This window comes from Euprymna scolopes, chromosome 2 (genome assembly GCF_053919585.1).
Source record: "Euprymna scolopes isolate OS-2025 chromosome 2, ASM5391958v1, whole genome shotgun sequence".
NCBI lineage: Eukaryota > Metazoa > Mollusca > Cephalopoda > Sepiida > Sepiolidae > Euprymna > Euprymna scolopes.
Genome location: NC_136483.1, coordinates 36611342 through 36634925, shown reverse-complemented (window position 1 = coordinate 36634925; position 23584 = coordinate 36611342). Strand labels below are relative to the sequence as shown.

The 23584-nt window shown below is 34.5% G+C and overlaps 1 protein-coding gene and 1 long non-coding RNA gene across 6 annotated transcripts in view; one reads left to right on the top strand and one right to left on the bottom strand.

Moving 5' to 3' along the window:
- LOC145291061 (colorectal mutant cancer protein-like) overlaps positions 1–23584 on the top strand; it is a 608255-nt gene that overhangs the window by 479475 nt on the left and 105196 nt on the right. The gene's annotated exons all lie outside the window — the stretch shown is intronic.
- The window catches only part of LOC145291112 (uncharacterized), a 62242-nt gene that overhangs the window by 30362 nt on the left and 8296 nt on the right, over positions 1–23584 (bottom strand). The gene's annotated exons all lie outside the window — the stretch shown is intronic.

The window sequence follows — 23584 nt, the reverse complement described above, 5'->3', positions numbered from 1 at the left end:
CAATAGAGGTTCAAGGATAAACCCACATTTAATGTGATGCTGTTTAGATACCCGGCCATTGAGGATGACCTGAATCTTTCTTTTAGCTGAGAAGGATCTGATTATATTAAATATTCGTCCAATATTAATTTTCTTGAAAACTTTCATACAAGACCTTGTCAAAGGCTTTTGATATATTAATACTGCCGCCTTAGCTTCACCTGACTTTTCCAGAAATGACCGTTAGGGTACCCACAGTAAAATGGGATTGTTTGAATCCATATTTTTGGTCAGAAAAAAGTTTATCGTTTTCAAGGTGATAAACTATCACTAGATTGATTAATCATTTTAAAGATTTCCAGCAGGAGGAGACATGTGTCCAGTGGAAAGTATTCAACCATCTGAAAACAGGAATGGGGACAATGAAAAGTTGCTGTGACGAGACGGGGCTATGAAACTGATACAACACTCTGCAAATGTGAAGAGGAAGATTATATGATACAACACTGCTCTTTACTGTCCAACCGATGCAGCTTGAAAGATCTTGCAGAGTGCAACAATAATGCAAAGGAATGTATAAAAAAAAAGTGGAGAAACTGTTGTATGACCACATGCTTCAAAAACACACAAAAAAGAAGATCCACAGAGTTTTAGTATTAATATATAAATAATGTGTAAGTCTTGACCAATCGAGAAACATGCATGTGCAGATGCACGAAAAGTTGTCACAGAATTTCATTGAGATAGAGATACAAAAACAACTGCTACAAAGATTTTGTTAAGTGAAAATAAACTTTGTAGCCTCGTAAGAGATGTCCTTTATGCCCCCCCCTCACCAATCTTTCACAAGAAACACCCGTCTAGCAGAAAACACTATCACTAATTTCCCCCACTCTTTATCTGTGCCTAAACCTAAACGCAGATTCCATGAGCAAAGCTTCTTTCTTAGAACTATGCGCCTATGGAATTGTCTTCTGTTTTCCTGCTTTCCAGCTGACTACAATATGGTTGTCTTTAAGTCCAACGTAAACAAGTTTTTGATGAGCCGTTCCATATAAGTTAGCAAATTTACCAAATTTCCATTACTAACGATTACTATATTGCCCAATTTCTACTGTACACTCTTTAACCTTATCCTCAAGTGGCCTCTTGGCCTTAATAAGTGTTGATGCCTATGTAAAAAAAAATACCAAAAACTGTTTACTTTTATTTCCTTTTAAAGGAATTTTGTGTAACGTTTGAAAATAATGTTTTCAGTGAGGAACATTAGTGATGCGGATTACCTTTCTTTTCTCTTCGTTTTTAAATATCAAAATGTCCACAAGTTTTGTTATGCTAATATGGTTCAAAGAGATAGGAGTGGGTGGGGTAAATTCATGGATTTTTTTGTCATTACTAACCAAGAGAGCGTTATGGCTGTCACCAAATCTAGAGTCTATCAGATATGTGTATGCAGTGTGATCATATATGGAAGTGAAACCTGGCCAGTGGGGGGGGGGGACGTATGTTACATGAAGAGAAAAGATAAGAGAATGATATGTTTAATGTGAATGTTAAAAACATGTTTAGATCTGATGACCTTAGAGGTAGATTAAATCACTGCAGAAAGGTGTCTTGGATGATAAGGCCATGTTGAAAGAATGGATTTTTGGTTGGTTGTTTTGTTTTACGGCATATCAACCCTTTTCAGGTTATTTAATGCCGAATCTGGTGATTTTGAAGAAGGATTTTTTAATATAGTATATTTGTTTTTTAAGTCGTATTCTATTTAACCCATAGTTGGGACCCTAACAGGTGCTACCACTCTGGGTCAGAGTGGACCTGGGAGCAATGGCAATTAAAGGGTGGCTTCACACTCCCTAAGGCCTGTAAGCTGGGGCCCTCACCATCGGATATAGTTTACGGTCATATCCAGAACCTGAAAGAATGGATGAGAGTTTTTTTTATGAGTAGATGTAGGACAGTTGAGGTAGCAGATTTAGTTTACATGGGGAAGGCTAAGGAAAACATTGAAAGAAGTGATAAGGATAAACTTAAGAGAAAGAGGGATAAATATAGACCTGGCCATAAATAATTTAGTTTAGAATTCCATTTCTAAAAGCTAACCCTAACACATGCCAGCATGTAAAATGACCATTAAACTGATGGTGACGATGATGAAATGCATCTTTGATGAAATTGTCCATGACAACAGGTGCCAACAACTGGCAAATATCAGGCGACACTGGCGTAGCAATGTCTGCTCTGCCTCTGAAAACATGCTAATAAATATGAATATTTTATGATATATTAGATGTGTCTAGTTTATGATCTTGTAGCATTAATTAAATATCACCTGGGCACGTGTAAATTACATGGTATTACTATTTTCATTTCATCTGTATATGAGTTGTCTTTTTTGTTAGTCATTGTCAACTTATAAATAATATATTTCTCTGCCATAGATGCAGCCATATTCTGCGCAAGAGTGATTAAGACATTTTAATTCTTGCAAGATATATTTAGTGGACCTGCACTGACGTGACTTTGTTGACCTACATCTCTTCCATCTACTCCAGTCAGGATTTGGTTTCGAGTATCTGAAGCAAAGACATTTGAATATCCTCTCAGCTGTAACATAGCATGGATGCACATATGTAAATGCATGCGAAATGACATTACTAGAAAAGAAAAAAAAGACGATAAAAAAATGAGAAAAAGAATGATCACAGGAGAGATGTGGATAATGTTCGTGATCAGGTACAACGTGTGAAGGATGCTCAAGAAGACCATCACATGAGGGACATTACAATGGTAAAGAGAGACTGAGGAAATAAATGTTGTTGCTACAAAGGACAAGCGAGTTGGAGTTATTTCCTATTTCTTGTCTTGTCACCTTTGTGATTGAAAGTGAAACTGGACACAATGTGTGTTGGTTCTTGCACAACATTACGCAACCAACTGATCCATTATTTGTCTGCCAATTGGAAGTGCCTATCAAATTTGTGCTACATTGGAAATCATCCTAAGTTTATTTAGCTATTCAAGCACTTCCCCATGTGAATGATTCGAGTCTGCTCTTGGCCTGCCAAGTAAGTAGAACATCTAAACAAAATTTTTTATTTATATTATTTGGATTCTTCAGACTACTGTTCTCATCTTAAGTTTTATTTCCACAACGTTTTGGTTGATGTAACCTCTGGCCTTTTTCGTGTTTCTCTCCAGAATGTGCTGTTGCCATTGAGCACAGAAATCACTTTTTCCATTGCTTCCAACATAATAGATGTACTGAGACTAAAGCCCCTTTCAGGACTGCAACATCTGTAAAAACGTAATAAAGAACGCAAGAGAGTTGTATGCTCAGTCTGTCAAGTCCAAAGTAGCTGAGCAGCGGCAAGGTTCCCACCAGTTTTGGCAAATAGTAAACAGGATCCTGAACAGAAGCGTGTGCTCTATCCCAACTATCATAAATGGACCTGAGGTAATCTCGTCAGCCAAACTCTTTGCCAAGAACTTTGCAGCTAATTCTACCCTTTGCGACCAAGACTGCCAACCTCCAATATTTCCGCCTGTATCAGAAAACACACTATGTGATATACAAATGTCTATACGTGATGTTGCCAAGCTAATCAAAAACCTTGATTCCAGTAAAGCAACCGGCCCTGATGGTATTCTAATCATAGTACTCAAAAGACTTCAACCAGAACTAGTGCCCATACTTATAAAACTGTTTAAATTGTTTAGAATTGCTTCCCATCACCCTGGAAAATCTCATCAGTATGCCCTGTATTTAAGAATTCAGGTGATTGCTCATCTCCCTCTCAGTACAGGCCAATAAGTCTTCCGTGCGTCATGAGTAAGTTGCTGGAATCTGTGTTAAATAGAGAAGTAATCAACCATCTCAATAAAAATAACCTTTTTAGTGACACGCAATATGGTTTCTATTCTGCTAGATCTACCACAGATGTACTTACAGTTATATCTCATAGGATTAGCAAATCTCTCGACAGAGGCTACCTTTCTAGGGCAATTGCTCTTGACATATCAAAGGCCTTTGATAGAGTATGGCATAAAGGTTTACTTCACAAGATCTCCAGCTACGGTATAGCTGGAAATGTCTTCTCAATTATTAAATCATTTCTCTCTGATAGGTTCATAAGAGTAGTGGTTGATGGACAGAAATCAGAAGCTCTCAGTATTAATGCTGGAGTCCCTCAGGGGTCCATCCTGGGCCCAACTCTCTTCCTGTTCTACATTAATGATCTTTCAAATCAGATCCTTACATCATTTGTAGACATTTATGCTGACGACACTACTATCTATGGTAGCACATCTAAGACCGTAAACGACCAAGTTCTCTCTGATTCTCTCTCCTCTTATCTTGAGCAAGTGGTACAATGGGGAAAGAAGTGGCTGGTTACTTTTAATGCATCTAAAACCAAGCTTTTATCTTTACATCATCAATGCTCTGATCCCCATCTGGCATCAATTGAAATGAATGGCTCTCGTCTTGGGGAGACCTCTTGTTTTGACAAGCTTCTAAGCTTGACCTTTACTCCTGATCTTAAATGGAACACATACATTAAATCCGTTGCCAAGGCCGCTGGAAAAATGGTGGGATCTTTCTATCAATTTGATTCAGTCGATATCTCACTGCTGATGCAATTCCCTATCTATATAAGAGCCAGGTACGTCCTAAGATGGAGTACTGTTGCCACATTTGGGAAGGAGCTGCTAGAAAGGACTTACAACTGAATTTTACCAAGCACTTTATGTAACGAATCCTAGCAAAAGATTCTCAAGTTTGACAGAAAGATTCCAGAGTTTGACAAGATATACCTGAAGAAGGTTTGAAGTTACATCAAGTGAAACATGAAAAAAACATTCAAGATGAGAACAGTAGTCAAAACAATCTGAATATTACAAATAATCAATCCTCATCTCAAAAATTCAAAAACAAAATTTTCGATGTTTTTGATATTTCCACAAAAGGGTTTTCAATTTGTTAGTTGGAACAGATTTGTATTATTTGGATTCACATCCGACTATTGTTCTCATCTTGAGTATCCAACTATTGTTCTCATTTTGAATATCCAACTATTGTTCTCATCTTGAGTGTGATCTTCACAATGTTTCTCTTGATGTAACCACCAACCTTCTTCACATGTATTTTGTAAAACTCTGGAACATTTCCTCTGTTGAACTAGGGAATTTGGACAAAATTTCGAATAGAACACTTTATTTACTTCACCGGGGGAGGGGTAGCATGTTCTTGTTCCATCAGCCATTACTGGATAGAGGCCCTAAGTAATTTGCGATTTTATTTTTTGGTCACCCACACTGAGAATTGAACCTTCAGGAGAATATCACTTTTGCTATTGATTTTTCCAAGTACTCTAACCGCTGTCCCATCTCAAAACTTCAGAAACGTTGAAACTAGTGGTGGAACCATTAATCAGAATCGTTTATCGTAAGAATCGTGTTTTTTTTTTTTTGGAGGGGGGGATCAGAATCGGAATCGCATCATTAAAAAATACCTTAGATTTACAATTCTTTCATTACGATTCTCTTATATTTTTAAGTTGAACTGTTTGTTTGAAGTGAGATTAATGCTGTGAAAAATTTCTGATAAAAACGTCATAGAACTTTTCATAACATATTTAATATGATATACAAGAATTTTATTAACTACTTTAAAGGTAATTTTTATTTATCTTAATGAATTTTCTTATTCCGTCACATACATAGGTGCTGTGTTTCTGTTTTGAAACTTCGAGTCCCATGATTAGTTATCTGTTTGCACTGTTGCGAAACTTTAGGTGCCGTGAGGTAACATTGTTTTCATTTGTGAGCGAAGTTTATTCATGTATAAAATAGCCTAACTACGTCAAGTCCATGAAAAAGTTGATGAATACTTAACCCTTAAAGAAAATAGATTTTACAGTGCTCTCATTGCGAGTAAATCATGTTAAAAATCAGTGGTTTTTCCAACTGGTGACTAAAAAAAAAGGGGGAGGACTTATCTTTTGGCAAGTTTTTTTTTTTTTTTTTTTACCGACACTCTTCCATTAGTAAATGAATGAAAAATCTCATTAGTGAATGAAAAATGTCTTTTCATCCTTTATAGTTTTAAAATATAAAACAAGCAAAGTCAAATTATTTTAACAATAAAAGGTTTAATAGAACAATACATGTACTTTCTATTTTCTGAACGAAGGCTGTTTCAGGAAATATTTCTAAAACTAAAGTGAAACTGATCACGTGGTATCAGTTCGCAAAACTTTGACAGTCGGTCAGCTTTTTTGAAGTATCCAAAAACAAAAAGGTTACAACTACATATTATGCTGACTTATGCTTAAGGTCTTTCGAAAACTACAAAAGAAAACAATCATTTTGCTATCTGTTAAATAAATGCGATAAGTGAATTTTTTTTTTCTTTTAGAAATTTACATTTCATTAAAATATTCAGCGAATGAAGCAATTAAATATTTCTTTTGGAACTTCTTTGCACAACAAAAACAAAAAAAATGTGAAAAATTTATTAAAAAAGGAAAAAAGTTTAACTTAAAAAAAATCCTTTGAACCTTAACATTGCAAACCAACTAGTCACTCAGAGCCATTTAACTAAAGGACTGTAGGGGCTTTGTCGACATTGACTGATGCCTGGTATCACAGTCGTGACGTGAGCATAGGTAAATGTTTCCCAACCCTAACAAAAAATAAAAAGGTTGTCAGAAACAGTATTAAGGTGGAGGCGATTTCGAAAGTTCAATCAATGACTTTTATTTAACGATAGAAATAAACAATTACCAAAAATTTACTTTTTTATATAGAAATAAAGAAGTAAATTAAGACATTAAATAAAAATAGACATTAAAGGACGATAAGTATTTAATTATATAATAAAAATAAATATAGAAATAAACCAATTTATTTAGATTTTAAAAATAACGTTAAAAATATTTTTTTTAAAGTCAAATAAATAGGAATAATTTGAGACAAAAAAATTTAATCAAAAGATTTAGTTATTTTTAAATTTCATTTAGAAATAAGAATATTCTAGAAAGTGGAATAAAAATCAGTTAGCGATTGAAGCTGCAAAAAAAAATGTTAAATTTTAAAGAGTTATCGAAGATAAAGAGAAAAAAAATGAATATCAAAAGATAAACAATAAACAAAACATGTTATTCCCTTTGAAATTTGATGTTATTGTATTTTTGTTGAATTAATCAGGACTTAATTTTATTTATATTTTTTTAATATACAAAATAACTCGTGAAATTATTATTAATTTCATGGTGCATGTTTAATTCATGGTTAAAATATTTGTTTTGACTTTTATCTTCAATGAAAGAAATTTTATGAAAAAAATCAAATTGTTTTCGAAATTCCCTTAATTGTATTTTCACTTTTTCGCTGTACAAAATTTTTTTGCTACACAAAAACTTTCGATTATCTAATGGTATATTTCAAAACAACAATTCCATGGGAATGGGAATCGTACTTGGCATTGGAATCGTTAATTAACATTTTACTGGAATTGGAATCTAAAAAAAAAATTAGGAATCGTCCGAACACTAATTGAAACAGATTATTTAAAATAGGGTGGCAATAAAGTATATGTTTACATTAAATTTTTAACATGTATAAAATGAATGCTTATGTCATTTGTTTTATGTATTATGAACATTTTCCTTTGAATGATTTGTTATTTTTAAATTATTAACAAATATAGGTTTCTCTTATTAGGTAAAAACACCTAATAATACTTTAAAATATATTTTTTTATTTATTAAAGTGAAATAATTCTGTACCTAAAACGTTATTTCCCTTGTTGAGAAACATTTTAAGACACATGATTGATTGACCAGAGTTATCTGTCCCTGAATTTGATCAAACGACAACAGAACAATGGCATATGCTTACTGACATTGGCTCAACGACAGATAAAACCATCCTCATAACATAGTAATTCTCCCAGTTGTAAATCGTTAATAAATCATTTATTACTGTTGATCTCCATAGAATCGTTTTCATCCATTTATTTCCTCATATTTGTGTCTCCTCACTCACAAACAACTTTACAATGTAAACATACTTCATTTTCTTTATTGTTTATTGTTGAATTCTATTAAATAAATAAAATAAAAAAGATCTTAATGCATTTTATGTAGTTTTTTTTTCTGAATTCTCGGGTGTTTTCGTTCAGATTTTTCTCTTCAGTTGATGTCATTTTTACATTAGAAAATATTTAAATTGCATGAGTCGATAGAAGAATGTAGCTGACTTCAAATATAAGCAAAATGAAAAAAAGATGGTGAGCGAATTTGACCCGATGGGTGATTTTGCTTATTCACATAATGTGAAGACATTTCAAGCATGCTTTTCTCAATTCTACATGCATAATACTAAATGAATTTTCAATCAAAACGATTCTTCATTTAATAATATATGCGGAACACAACATTTTTAATGCCTGTACAGAATTTTTCCTCACATTTTACTCTGGCAGCGACCTTTAACGTTTACCAATATGTCATTTGATAACAGATTATAATTTAATGTCTTCAATGATGTTCTAATGTTTTACATAGGGCATCAGTGCATGGAGCCGATAACACTGCAGATGTAGACCAACACACTTTTTGTTCTCTTTCACATAACCATTCTTGGCAAACGCTTTTATTTATTTCCCTCCCTGCTCTTTTCATGGCCAAAATCTTCCAATGATTTTAGCATTCTTTCTTTCAAGTAAATGCCGACTGTTTTTTTTTTTTTTTCTTCTTTCTTTTATTCTTTGACCTTGGGTGGCTTTCTTTGCAGTCATTCTCAAACACACACACAAACAAGGGAGAGGTTGTTTTCTATTCATCTTAAACCCAGCTTTGTGTTATCTATTTTCAAAATAGAACTCTATTATAAGCAATTCATTCACTGCTGGTGTTTTTTTTTTTTATATATTATGGACTCTACATCAATGGCGATTAAGAATTTTGACAGGAGTCACTCTTAGTACATGTCATGAGAACCTTAATCTGCAAACAGAATCATTCCCAGAGGTTATGTAAATGTAAGGCGGAGGGGTGGGGGGAAGCAGACCAAACGGAAGACAAAATAGTCGAATAATGATGAATGACGTCACGTTCTTGAACTGAGAGAAACTAATTTTTCAGATCAGTTTCTCTGTTGAAGCTGTGCAAATTGAGACACTGCTAATAATGTAGAAATAATTGAAGCAGAATGTTACTTTAGTGTCTGTGTATGCGTGAATCCGTCACTCATTGCAATGAAGTCAGAAAGTTAAATTAACAAGTAAATAATAAGTTAAGAGAACATTAGTTTCTTTCTCCTGAGTTCATACTGGTCACGATAACATTCATCTCTTTCTCTTAAATCAATTCTCTCCAAATAAAACCTTAAAGAAAACTCAGCGAACTTCTCCTTTGTGTCTTTTTTTCATGAAAAGAGTTTTATTCATCTTAGCTAAACAAGTGTGACGCTTGATGGCCACCTATGAAACAGTGATGTCAGACAAGGTAATGTCTGTATAAAGACGTTTATTTTGTTATTGAAAAGGTTTCAGTTTCTTTGGTTTACGGCATAGCAACCATATTTTTTTGTTGCCTCTTTAAACATAATTTCTATTGTGAATAATTTATTTAATAATGTGCTTTTTTTATAATACATCAATCCTTTTTTTTTTTAGTTATCTAATGCTAAAATATATGGCATAATTACGTTGACACATCAGTTCTTGTTAGCAGATACGTAGATGGATATGTAATTATTATAAGTTTGCTTTGTATGTTTTTTTGTATACATGTTTAATGTTTTATAGCGTGTCAACAATGTTTTGTAAGATTATAAATCATCCCCAAAAACAGTTTCCTCACTTTTTTATGCAATCATTTGCATTATTGTTGTATTCTGCAAGATCTTTCAAGCTGCATCGATTTGACAGTAGAGGGCAGATAAGGCAGTGCTGTATCGTATGGTCTGCCTCTCTGCATTTGCAGATGTTGATTGGATCAATCTTCTAGCCTCATGTGATCATAACTTTTGATCATCCCATTCCTGTCCTGTTGAGTATTTTTCACTGGAACCAGGGTGCTTCTAAACCGGGAAGGAAGGTCTCAGAAGGAGATTCTAATGTTAGTAAGAGGGGGTGGCATTCGCTAGCCGTCTGATCCAGAGTTGTAGTTTGATCTCTTCCTGAGATATTGTTAGGGGTTAGAAGCTTGAAGAAGTTGTAAACCTACAAACATTCATAGCTATAAGGCTCATCATTTGTCCATGATTTTGAGAAGTAATCATTTTAAAAAATTATGTACGCATTTTGATTTAATAATAAACAGCTAAAATATATGCATCATTTTGCTTACTCTCTCTCTCTCTTTCTCTCTCTCTCTCTCCTCATTGACTACCTCTCTTTCTTTTATCCGTATCTCTCTTTCAATTCTATCTCCTTCTCTTCTTCCTCTTCCTTCTCTCTTCGCCTTCACTCATTCTCCTTCTTATCCTGTTCCTTCTCATTCTCCTTTCTTTTCTTCCTCTCTATCCTCTTCTCTTTTGTTCTTCATTTCTAGTCATCAATAAAACGCCTCATTCTTACTTTTACTGTTCATCACTTTTCTTAAATTACAATTAAATGAATTGGAATTTTTGAACTGACCATATAACAATTCTGAATAATAATCTATTATGCATGAATTTAGATATCGCTCAAAAACATCAGTTTATTTTAGTTTTGTAAATCTCTGGTTGTACACTCATTTTTGTACACCCCATAATAGGGAGTAATTTTGTATGTATTTTTAAAAATACTTACATTTACATACATTGTAAAACCTTTTCATTGAAGACTGCTAATTAGTTCATTACTAAACATCTCAGGACCATGAGCACCACAAGCCTGACCATGTGTCGCATCCAACCCTCGTAAAGAGGAGAAGAGGTAAATAGAAAGACTGCTTTGTTATAAATAGGTAGGCGTGGGTGGAGTTAATAACATTCTAAATGATATTGCAGCAGAAGTGGATGTAATTGATCTGACAGCGGAACCAATTCTGACAATATTTCAATTTACTAAAAGAAGAAACTAAGAAATTGTTGGAATGAAGAGTCTCTTTGGCGTATCGATTTCGCTTGCCAATCACTTAGATGAAATATTGCTGTCAGATCAGTTTTTACATTTTCAAAAACTATCCTGCTAAAATCTTCCCTAATAACACACACACACACATACACACACACACATATATATATAAATATATATGGGAGAAGCAAAATTTACAATGAACATAAAGTTCTTTTTTTTCTCAGCTGACACAAATCAATTATTTGAAAATGAAACCTAGAATATATTAATGTCATAATCATACATAACGTATATGGAAATTGCTCAAGACAAGACGTAAAACCACTTGATATAAGAAACTAACAAGAATTAAAATGATTATCGAAAAGACAGGAGATGCCTTAATCTCTGCCTAGATGGTGCATCAAGGAGGACTTAGGTGCGGTCTCAGCTCCACAAGAGGTTAGCTTACGAAGATGCAATCATGATTTGTTAGCTATCTTATGTGACTTTGCTCAAGATTGTTGTGCATGGGCTGCAATGGTTCAAGACGTAGTTCAGGTCAATGAAGAAGCTCAATTGTAATCAGAATGAATGCAATTGCAACAGCAACAAAGTTTTTGCTTGATTCCTCAGAAATAATCTTCAAAGCCTTTTTTCCACATTCAGCTTATTTGCAATTATTCAAACAGTCAATCGACAATATGCACTAACGTTGACCTCACTCTCGCTTGTTGAAGGTCTCCTGGCCCTGGAGTTTGTTTTATTTCTCTCTTTGAATCTTTTGTGTCAGTCTTTGGCAACAAGCATCAAGGAGGATGTAGGCAAGATTTTAGCTCCGCTGGTAGAATTGTGATTGATTAGTCATCTTATGCAACCTTTTTCAGAGTCACTGTGAAATGTGCATGAACCATCATGATTCAGGTTGAAGAGTAGGCCAGGAAAGAAGCTGGCTCAACCCACCCAGGGGGAACTATTACAACAATAACAATTTAGAGGGAGACTTTATCAACCAGTCTTGTAAACCTTTCCTTCCTTCATGAGCTCTTGAATGGCTTACTTTTTGACAAACCTGTTTGAAGTCTAGAGATTGAACATTGATGGTGGCGTCTCTTCAAGTGAGTCTTCTAATTTTCAGACCTTTTTTATCATTAAGTTTAGATTCTTACATCAGGTGGCTACATGCCTTGTCTGGAGTGACTTCCATTAAAAACGTAAGTCCCAGCGTTGCCATTTGAAAATAAAGTGTGTATTTATGCATGACAATATTCCTTCTCATAAATTTTTTTTTTAGTATAAATGGTTTCCCAGGAGAAGATAATGGAACGGCCGCTATCGTATCCCAATTTGAATCTGAGCGAAGATCTCTGGTCACTTGAGGAGATAAATTTATACGAAGATGGTAAATAATATGACAACAAAGCAGACCTGTAGGAAGCAATTAAAACCGCCATGTTGGAAATTAAACGTGGTGAAGTAAAATATTCACCCAAATCAATGGACAATAGATTAATGACCATTATTGTGTAGAAAGATGACTATATTAAGATGTAAATACTTCAAAGACTTCTTATGTATTTGTTCTATTGTAGGTGTTGATCAATTATAAAAATTAGGTTTATGGGATTTGAATGACTTCAGTTTTATATTCTTTCTCTATCCAAGTCTTTATTTCTCTCTTTTTCTATTGTCTTATCCAACACATGACAGCATGTAAAATGGATATTAAACCAATATGATAATGATGATTTCTCCTAAACTTTCTCTCTCTCTCTCTCTCTCGCTCTCTCTCTCTCTCTCGGGTTTTCTTTCTATCTCTTTCTCTCTCTTTATATCCTAGTTTTTCTTTCTCTCTCTTTATATCCTAGTTTTTCTTTCTCTCTCTTTATATCCTAGTTTCTCTCTCTCTCTCTCTCTCTCTCTCTCTTTATATCCTAGTTTTTCTTTCTATCTATCTCTCTCTCTTTATATCATAGTTTTTCTTTCTTTCTCTCTCTTTATCCTAGTTTCTCTCTCTCCTAGTTTTTATTTCTCTCATAGTTTTTCTCCCTCTCTTTTTGTTCTAGTCTCCCTCCTTCTCTCTTTCTATCCATACTGTTCCACCCTCTATTGCTCTCTGTCCTACTTGCTTGTTCACCCTCTGTATTTAACTTCCTCATCTCTCTCTCTCTCTCTCTCTCTCCCAAACACTCCCCACTCATTGTCTGTCTCCCTCTCTCAACCTTTTCCTTCTTTCTACATCTAATAACCTTTTTTTTTTCTACATTTCCTTTTTTACAAAATTTCATTTATCAAGTTAATTTAAACTTCCCCGTTTCTAAAAATTACTATTAACAAACTTCTGCCTCATCCAGAGGAGTCTCTACATCAGTAGAGGGGTGCATGATTGACCTAATGTATACTACTACAGACTATGAAATTGAGTTCAAACCCTATCAGATCTATTGATGTCAGTTAAATATGGGTAAAGTAGAGACTTGTGTCAACTGCTAAAAACCATGATTAATAACACCTGAGAGTGCATTGTTCAAATTCCTCAGCTTAACATTCGCAGGCAACACAAATTGGAACAAATACATTGAGGACATTACCAAGGCTGATGCAAAAAAGGTGGGCTCTCTCTACCATGCTAGAAAACTACTCACACCTGAGAGTATCCTATATCTCTACAAAGCCATCATTCACCCATGCATGGAATATTGTTACCACATCTGGGCAGGTACATCTATCGCTAGTCTTAGATAAGGTTAAAAAAAATAGTCTCAAATCTAATAGGTCCCTCACTGTCAACCAAGTTCCAACCCCTATCCCACTACTGTAATGTTGCATCCCTGTGCCTGTTTTACAAGTACTTTAATAGAATGTGTTCTGATGAACTCATTGTACTGGTGCCCCCTTGACATATATACATATGACGCACCTGTCTAGCAGCAAAATCCCACCCCTTCACTGTAGAGATCCCCGATGCCTGAAAGCCTTATACTCTAGTAGCTTCTTCCCTCTGACTGCTAAACTTTGGAATTCCTGCCTTGTTTCCTGCTTCCCTGACTGTACTAACCTGTAGAAGTTTAATGTGAACAGACATCTCTCATCTCCTCACACAGTCACCAGTAGTTGTCCCTTATGTCCAAGAAGCAATATGCCCTGTTTGGAATAAACAATAATAACAACAACAAAAAAGAGTATGTATCTAATCATTGAGGGTTTCAGTTTTAACATTAAATGATGCCAAAACATGTTAATATGCCCTAAAACAGACAAGCCAAATTAGCCACAATAAAACACACAACGTTAATAATTTTTAATCCTTTTTTTTTACATAGGCATAACCACTTATGAAGAGGTCTACTCTGGAAGGTTAGAACATAGACCCCTTTCATTCATATTAGGTTAATGATGTTATCCTTAATTAACTTAAGTATTTGCTATGCGTTTCTTTTTTATTTTAATGCTAGAAGGCCGCCCGATGTTGCCCCAGTCTTAAAATATGCTTAAATACGATATTTTAATTTATGCAGATTTTGTATTTATTATTATAGAGCCAATTCTCTATTGATTATTATATTGTACCAAATATATAGTAGTGTCCACCCCCTGGAATTGCTCGGTCGTAAAATATGCTTAAATATATTTTAATTCATGCAAATTTCGTATTTAATATTATAGCTACAATACTCAATTGATTATTATGTTGCACCTAACATATCGTAGTGATTTCAAAAGCTAAAAAGAGTATGACATCAGCTAGAATCGAAACTAAAGCATATAGCGTTCCAGTATTAGTAGTTAAGTTTGAAAAATTTGCTAGAAATGACGTCATGACATTAAAATTTGAGACGGTGAAAAAATTCACAGTTTTGGTGTAATAATACATTAATTTATATTATTTAATATTCACAAATGTTAAATTTATTATTTGTTAAAACTGATAAAAAAAAAGGCATTATATATGTGGTTAAAAAAAAAGAAAAGAATTTGGCAATATCGGATGATTGGATATTTTATTAGTCTGTGATGACCTTTTAACAGTTTTATTATTTATGCTTTGCTTTTAGAAAAACAGCATAAAAAATCGTCTGGTGAATAATAATAAAAAAAAACACTTTGAAAAGGGCATATCTCTACCAAATTGACTAGTTGATTTGATGAGTCAACAATTTAAATATTTTCTTCTGTTTTATGCATCAGAAAATCTAAATGTAAATTGTTAATTATTTTTAAAAATCCAAAACACTAATTTACATATATGCAATAAGGTCCAGCGAAACCATTAGCCTTTTAAGGTCGTTCGTTGTGGTATTATAATCCAACGGACCAAATACCAAACATTCAACATCAACAAATGCGATCAAAATTTGATGCGTATAATTATGCATGTCTCGATGCATATGGCGTATGTTGCATACAATTTTAGCATAGAATCCATAGAAAAAAAATTTCGTACAGAATCCATAGTAAAAAAAAAACAACTGAATTTTTCATTTTATTGGTACACATACATACATACATATAAAATCATTCCTGTCTAGACTTTTTTTTTCTTCGTTTCCTTTTTTCTTCTTTCTATTTTTTCTATTCTTTTTATTTTATACTCGGTTTCCTATTAAAAGAACTGACCTCGAATAAGAAGAGAAGTATACTGCGGCCTTACAATGTCTTTTAAGACTGAAACAATAGATTTATTGTAGCGACTTATACATACAAATTTTGTTTATCTAAATCGAATAAAATATCTGGCTCTTTTGATTGAGCACTTCTAACAACCTCATTGAAACTCAATGGTTTTTACTTTGGGATATTTTTAACCTGGAATATATATATATTCCAGGTTAAAAATATCCCAAAGTAAAAACCAGTGGATAAAAGTCAATATGGTGTAATGGAAAAATATAAGGGTAACTGCAGTTTCTCTTCCAATTTTCGGATTTTTACCATGTCAAATCACACTTCAATTCCTTTTGACGGATTGATTGTTGCTATTTCTTCTGATAAGTTAAGGGCATAATAGATTCACTAATTGATATAATAATTGATTGATTTTGCGCTATGAAACAGATACTGTGAAGAATTATATAAATCGACTGATTTAAAGGAATAAATTATAAGATGGTCAACATCATGAAATTTGGAATATAAATTTTTGTCATTTATTCTATACATTGCTCTGTAATCACATTGAGCTTCTTATATAAGGATTGATATATAATAAGAAAATATATTTCTACAGAAATATATATATATATATATATATATATATATATATATATATATATATATATATATATATATAGCTATTTACTTAGAAAAATGAAGCTATTAAACCTGACATAGTGATAAAGGACAAGAAGGAAAAACAAGTAACCTTAGTAGAAGTTAGTGTCTCCAATAATGCTTGGTTAAGCAGGGCTGAAAAAAAAAAATGCTAAAATATCAACGTTTTATGTACGACATGAAAAGAAACTGGAATCTTATGAAGATTTCCGTCATTGCAGTAATTATAGGAGCAACCAGAATCATGGAAAAGAATTTCAAAAACTATCTGGCAAATATACCCGGTGAAACAAGTGCAAGACAGATCCAAACAATTGCATTTAAAGGGATGGTTAGAATCTGAAAAAGGTCTCTCAGGTGAAATGTCTAAGTGGGTGAATGTCTGGCATCTGATATGATGCCCTATTCCTAGTTAGAACAAAATGATACAGGGTGACACAAAAAAACAGGCCCCGTGTACACTTTATGTGATATCTCCATTATTTATTCACCGATTGCTCTTATTTTACAGGACATGGCAGAATCAACGACCATGAGTACACCAAGATCCCAGTGGTAGCTGGGACAAAGAATACACTGTGTTAAATTTTACTACAAGACAGGCTCGTTTAAGAAAACCCAGGACAGTTTCATGCGTCAGTTCGAAATTGAAAAGGCTCCATCCAAAAGCAGAATTCAGAACTGGGTGGACCACTTCGAGAAGTATGGGAACGTGGAGAACCTCAATGCTGCCAGAGAGAACCATCCAAGCCACTTGGGGCGTCCCAAGAAGTGAACAGCCGAGCTGGTCGAAAGAGTGAGAGAGTCTCTCCAACAGAGTCCGAAACACTGTGCGTAAGCGAAGTCAGTTCCTCAGTATGTCCTGTGATACTTGCAGGAGAGTGTTGGTGAACGATATCAGGGCTTACTCATACAGAATACAGATGCTACAGACCCTTACAGCCTCAGACAAGAAGCAGAGGAGCGCTATGGCAGTCAAGATGCTCGAGAAGATCGAGGAGACACCAAGTTTCCTTAAACTCCTTTGGACCTCAGATGAAGCCCACTTCCATCTTGATGGAAAAGCAAACTCCAAAACAAATGTCTTCTGGGGGTCCTCCAGAACCAATGGAGTAGCCACCAAGCCCCTGCACTCTCCTAAGTGCACGGTGTGGGCTGCAATCTCAGCCAGATGCATCATCGGACCAATCTTCATCGAAGAATCTGGCGCAGCAGTGACAGCCACCAAGGAGCGGCATGTGGAGGTCCTCAAAACCTTCAAGAGTGAGCTCTAGACCATCTACCCATCGCTCATGAGCTAGTTTTGGTTCCAGCAGGATGGAGCAAGTTCTCAAACCTGTCCCGAGATTAGCTAAAAGAGAACTTCAGAGGCCGAGTGATCAATCTCAAGACTGATTTTGAGTGGGCACCCCATAGCCCGGACCTAAGTCCCCCAGATTTTTTTCTTTGGGGCTATCTTAAGGACAGGGTCTACACAGGGAAACTCAGAACCATCACGGAACTCAAGGAAGCCATCAGGGAGGAGATGAGAGCCATGACCAATTCGGTCTGTAAGAACGTCATGGACAACTTTGTGCTGCGCCTCAAGAAATGCACAGAGCTAAATGGAGGCCATCTAGAACATATGCTGTAGTACGGAGAAAAAAAGGCGAAAGACCCTAGTGTTTTGATGTGATGTTTTGAATATAATAAACTAGTTATAACCAAAGTTTCATTTCATTCAAACAAAACACTAAGAAACAGGGCCTAATTAGAGTTGGGGCCCGTTTTTTGGGTCACCCTGTGTGTGTGTGTGTCTGTATATATATATATGTGTGTGTGGGGGGGTGCGCATATGGCAGCTATATGCAAATACCGAGCCATGTGCATAATGATAGCATGGTAAGGAAAAAGAAAAGGGCTATAAAAAGAGAGGGAGGATGTTAAAGACGATCATGTTAGAGACGTGGGTGACGTCACAGCCGTAATGAGAAGTCAAACGTGGCGGGAGAATGAGAAATAAAGATCTTTTCTTAAAACCTGAAACAGGAGTTGACTGAGTCTGCAATGTGTGAGTCCCAGGTTAACGCGTGTGTAAATGTGTTTAACGGTACATACTTTCATTAATAAGTTTTTGTGGCTGAAACAGGTATTGCATTCTCTTAGAAAAAAAAAAGAAGAAAGATCACCAAAGTTAAGCAACGTTGAATCTGGTCAGTACCAGATGGGTGACCAATTTTGGGTATTTTTTCCATGCAACTTTTTTTTATGAAACTATATCGATCAATGTAATAGGGGAAAAATCTCACTTTACTTTATGTATCTAAGATGATGACATGATTAATCTGCGTCTGCTTTTGTTGTAATTTAAAATGTGTCTCTTAGCTCTTATGATAAATTTTTTTTTCATGTTTATAAAATAAAGTATAAAACCTTATAAAAAAAAAAACAAGGAAGCATCTCAATTATTATTATTATTATTATTCACTAGTTCTTACACAGGTAATCATCAAAGATTATTCACTGATGGCAATCAGTGGTGTTTCGTGGAACCTGGGTGACAAGAAGTCTCTCCAGTTCTTTCCACCTCTTTCAGTAACCGTTGTAAATGACTTTGCATTATTGCAACAGCTGCTTACCATTGATTTTTCACTAGCAACAATCATTAATCTTTACTGGAATTTGGATAGCAATAAGCCTGCCCAAGGTCCAAATATTCTAAGTACTCATCCAATGGAGGTATGGGTATTGTTCTCTCTCCTCGACTCTTCTATCCTCTTTGACCCTTCTTGACTATTTTGTATGGTACCAGCAAGGGCCAACGGCTTTTTTGTTGAGGTGTGGAGGACGTAATTGTTAAGATTTCTTGTAGTTTCAGTTTCGTTGGTTTATTTTTTCTTCCATTTTTTGTTTTACTTAAGTTGCAACATTCATGTGGTTCATTAATGTTTGTAGTCTATGTGAGTTGGTTTTCACATTCAAGGGTTCTCCTTAAGATTTCTGTTTTCATCATTGTCGTTCGCCTAACATCATTATTATTTCACTCACTATAAGTTCTCACACAGGTCATCCTTAGAGATTACTCACTGGTAAAAACCAGTGGTGTTCCTCGGAGTCTGAGTGACAATTCTCCTCAGATTTCCAGTACTCTCCATCTCTTTCGACAACCTTTTAAAATGAATTTGTGTTATCACAACAGTCATTTGCCATTGATTTCTTGCTGGCAATGACTATTGGTCTTCACTAAAATATGGATAGCAATAAACCTCCTTAAATTCCCAGTCCCCTCCATACCTATCCGGTGGAGGTCTGGTAAATACTTTTACTCCTCGGTCTTTCCTTGACCCTTCAACTATTTGGTGTAGTGCCGGCATCGACTACTACTACTACTACTACTACTGCTGCTACTACTACTACTACTACTACTACTACTACTACTACTACTACTATTTTTTTATTTATTTTTATTATTTCTGACTGAAATGAAAAAAGTAGAATGAATGAATAAAGGAAGTCTGAGTATGCTTGTAAAGCTTTATTCTTACAATATCTAAACTAAGATCGAGTCTCTGTGAGAATAATGGTTATTTGAGAGAAAATTAAATTAATTCCTCTTTTGTTTTCATCATACAGTCTTCTGTGCTTTATTGGAACATGTTTCCTTTGCTAAATACAAATAAACAATTTTGTTTAAGCAACTCCACATCAGGTACATTCAAGAATTATAGATGTAGACGAAAAGTAACTGAATCGAGAAATAAGGCCTGGATCAGATTTTTGCTCATCTTTACATTGTCAAGCAGAAGTATGCATTCTCTTGTGTCTTATTTATCTAACGCAGCCATTTATGATATGAATTATATGCTTCTAAATGTTACCAAAATCTGGTCTTTAATAAAATACTAGCAAATGGGCACAAGAGATCAAATCTGATGTATTTCCAGAAGTTAGACACAAGATCAGGTGAGATTTTAAAAAGCCAGTGCACTAGAAGTGTATAATGACCTATAAAAAATGCCTGAACAACCCCATCAGCATTCCTTGATAAACAATTAGGAATAAACTCACCACTTATGAAAGAGAGAGGGTAATGCCTGGAAGGTCAACCTCTTGGGATTGAAAAGAAGCATACACCCACTTGACAGCAACAAAGCCGATCAGGTTGGTTGTTGTAGAGCATATGTGGTAAAAACGGATCAGTATGTAAATAATTTATGAAAAGTTAATAAGGTTTTGTCATTTTAATGCAGTAGAAAATAGATATTGGGTTTACATTCGCTTCCTTTATAATATCCTTCAGTCCGCACATTCCATGAACGACGTTTTTGATAAAGGGGAAAGAATTCCTGTTTTCTGGGTCGTAATCTATCCTTTAACATTTATTATTGGATTGTTTCTGACCTTGAAATAATATTTTTATTTTATTTTAATTTTTACAGTTGCTTTCATCAAATGGCTTAATGTCTTGTCTGGAGCAATTTATGTAAAACATTAAATAAATAATTTATGAAAAGTTAAAGTTTTGTCGTTTCAGTGGAGTAGAAACTTGATCTTACAACAGCCTCGCAATTTTTGCTGCCCTTATTTTGTCTTTTAGTTCTCACATTTCATAAGCAGTGTTTCTGAAAAAGGGAGAAGAATTGCTGTTGTCTGGGCTGGAATCTATTCATTTAACACTTATCATCAGCTAATTTTTGACCTTGAAGTAATATCTTGTATTTATTTATTCATTTTTTTTTTTTGCTCCTTAGATCAACTGACTTCCTGCATTGTCTGGAGCGATTTCCATAAAAAAAATTCTATGAAAAGTTAAAAAAGGTTTTGCTATTTCGATGTTCTTTCATAGAACATCGAAATAGCAAAACCTTTTTTAACTTTTCATAGATTATTTCAATGATTCATTGATAATGAAATAATTATAAGTTGCAAAAAAAAAAAAAAATTTTAAGAGATTATTTCAAAATAAATATCAGTAAAATGATCTGAACATTTTCTTTTAACAAAAAGTTTTCCACGCCATGTGTCCTATCATCTCTTGTGGAAAAGCCAGGTGTTTTTCCAGTGTGCCGTGTATCTGTGCCAAATTATTATTTATGTATGATGAATCAAATATTTATGGAAAGCTCTTGGTAAAATATCAATCTTCATAGCCAATACAAATATATATAGTTTTATATATACACGTACATTAAAAGCGATCTCTCTCTATCTCTCTCTCATATATATATATATATATATATATATATATATAAAGCTGAATGGCTGTGTGTGTGTGTGTGTGTGTGTGTGTGGTGTGTGTCTGGTCACGAACAGGCTCCTATATGGTTGACTATTTTAAGAAACTGATTACATATAATGATAGAAGATGTATCGAGACACAGGAATGGGTATGTTTGATCTGGCAGAACGGTGGTTCATTAAAATTGTGGGGTCTGCGTTCGCGCCTGGTCCACAAAGTATGGAAATAAAAAATTTAAAAATTAAAAAAATCCTTTACAAGTGTTTTTGATATAGATGTACATAAGAATACTTTGATAAGTATGTTTCAACTTAAATAGGGATGGTATAATAAAATTGTGGGGTCTGCGTTCGCGCCTGGCCTCCATAGAATGGAAATAGGCACAAACTTTAATAAAGACTTTTCATATCTATCTGCGTAAGTATTTTTGATAATTATGTTTCAGTTTGAAGAAATATGGTATAATAAAATTATGGGGTGTTCGTTCATGCCTGACCTCCATAGAATAGAAATATGTCACAAAGTTTAACAAGGTTTTTTAATATAGATCCACAGAATATTGTGATAAGTGTTTTAGTGTGAACAGGTATGGGATAATAAATTATGGGGTTTATCTATTTTATTTTTACTTTTATCATATTTTGCTTTGGTTTTGATACCCCCAAATTCGAAGCTATCTCTTTACAACCCTTCCTTTTCATAACCTATCATACTTTCATAAATCAGAGTCCATTTTCTGTAGGCTGTTTTTGAACCCAGTCGACAATGGGTATTTTTACTAATATATATATATATATATATATATATATATATATATACACACACAAACACACACGTTTTTGTTTGTTATCGTTTTGGGATGTCTATCAATAAGTAATGCTCTCCATATAGGGATCGACACAAAGTGTAAAAGGAAATAAATCCCTCTAGCATTTAGGAAAATACTTCACTGTAGATATCTAAATTCGTTTAACTGTCTTTAAAAATATATTAACAGGTCGCCTGGCTTTAAAATATGCCTAAATATGGTATTTTTAATGTTTGCAGATTGCGTATTTATTATTATGATAGAGCCAATAATCTTGTACCTAATATACAGTAATGATTTTAAAAATAATAGAAGAAAATGACTTTGGCGCCATCCGCTAGAATCAAAACCAAAACATGTAGCTCTCTAGCCATATTTGATACCGTCTGACCTAAATCCATACGCATACAAAAACTTAAAACTTATCTTGTAATTTTATTGATGCGCGCGCGTGTGTGTGTGTGCATTTAATTTAGTCCTATTGATTCGTATTATTTGGATTCTTCAGATTACTGCTCCTATCTTCAATAATATTTTCACAACGTTTCGGTTGATGTAACCTCCAACTTTCTGCAGGTGTATCTTGTCGGACTCAGAGAATCTTTCTGTCAAACTTGAGAATCTGCACGGAATTTCTAATGGGATCCTTTATTTAATCCACGGAGGTAGCATACTCTTGTTCCATCATCCATGACGGGGTAGAAGTCCTAAGTAATTTTCAATTGTACCCACGATCATGTTACTCCCGCGGATTAAATAAAGTGTCCCAGCTGTAAATTCCGTGCATATCCCCAAGTTAAACAGAGAGATTTCAGAATTCAACAAGAGACACTTGAAGAAGATCGGAGGTTACATCGATCAAAACGTTGTGAAAGTAACATGCATTATGAAAACAGTCGTCTGAAAAATCCAAATAGTGCAAAATCAATCCTCATCTAAAACATTCATAGTCTCATTAATATTTACTTGTCGCCTCCTGCAGCAAGATGTTGTACAAGACCAAAAGATGGGAAAATCCAGCTCCCCGAAGGGGCACTCAGATCGAACATAAAAATAGCCAAGAACGGGCCTGTCAGTATTCTCCAGTAGAGCCGCTTTAGGCGATTGGCAATAAAACAATCCTTACTCCACTTACAAATACGTGTAAACATGTACCTCTTATTACTGAGTTGAAGAGAAAGAAGGATTTGCTGGTTCAAGTTAGCTCCTGGGCTGCTTGAATGATACCAAAACGAACATCGTAGGTTGGTAT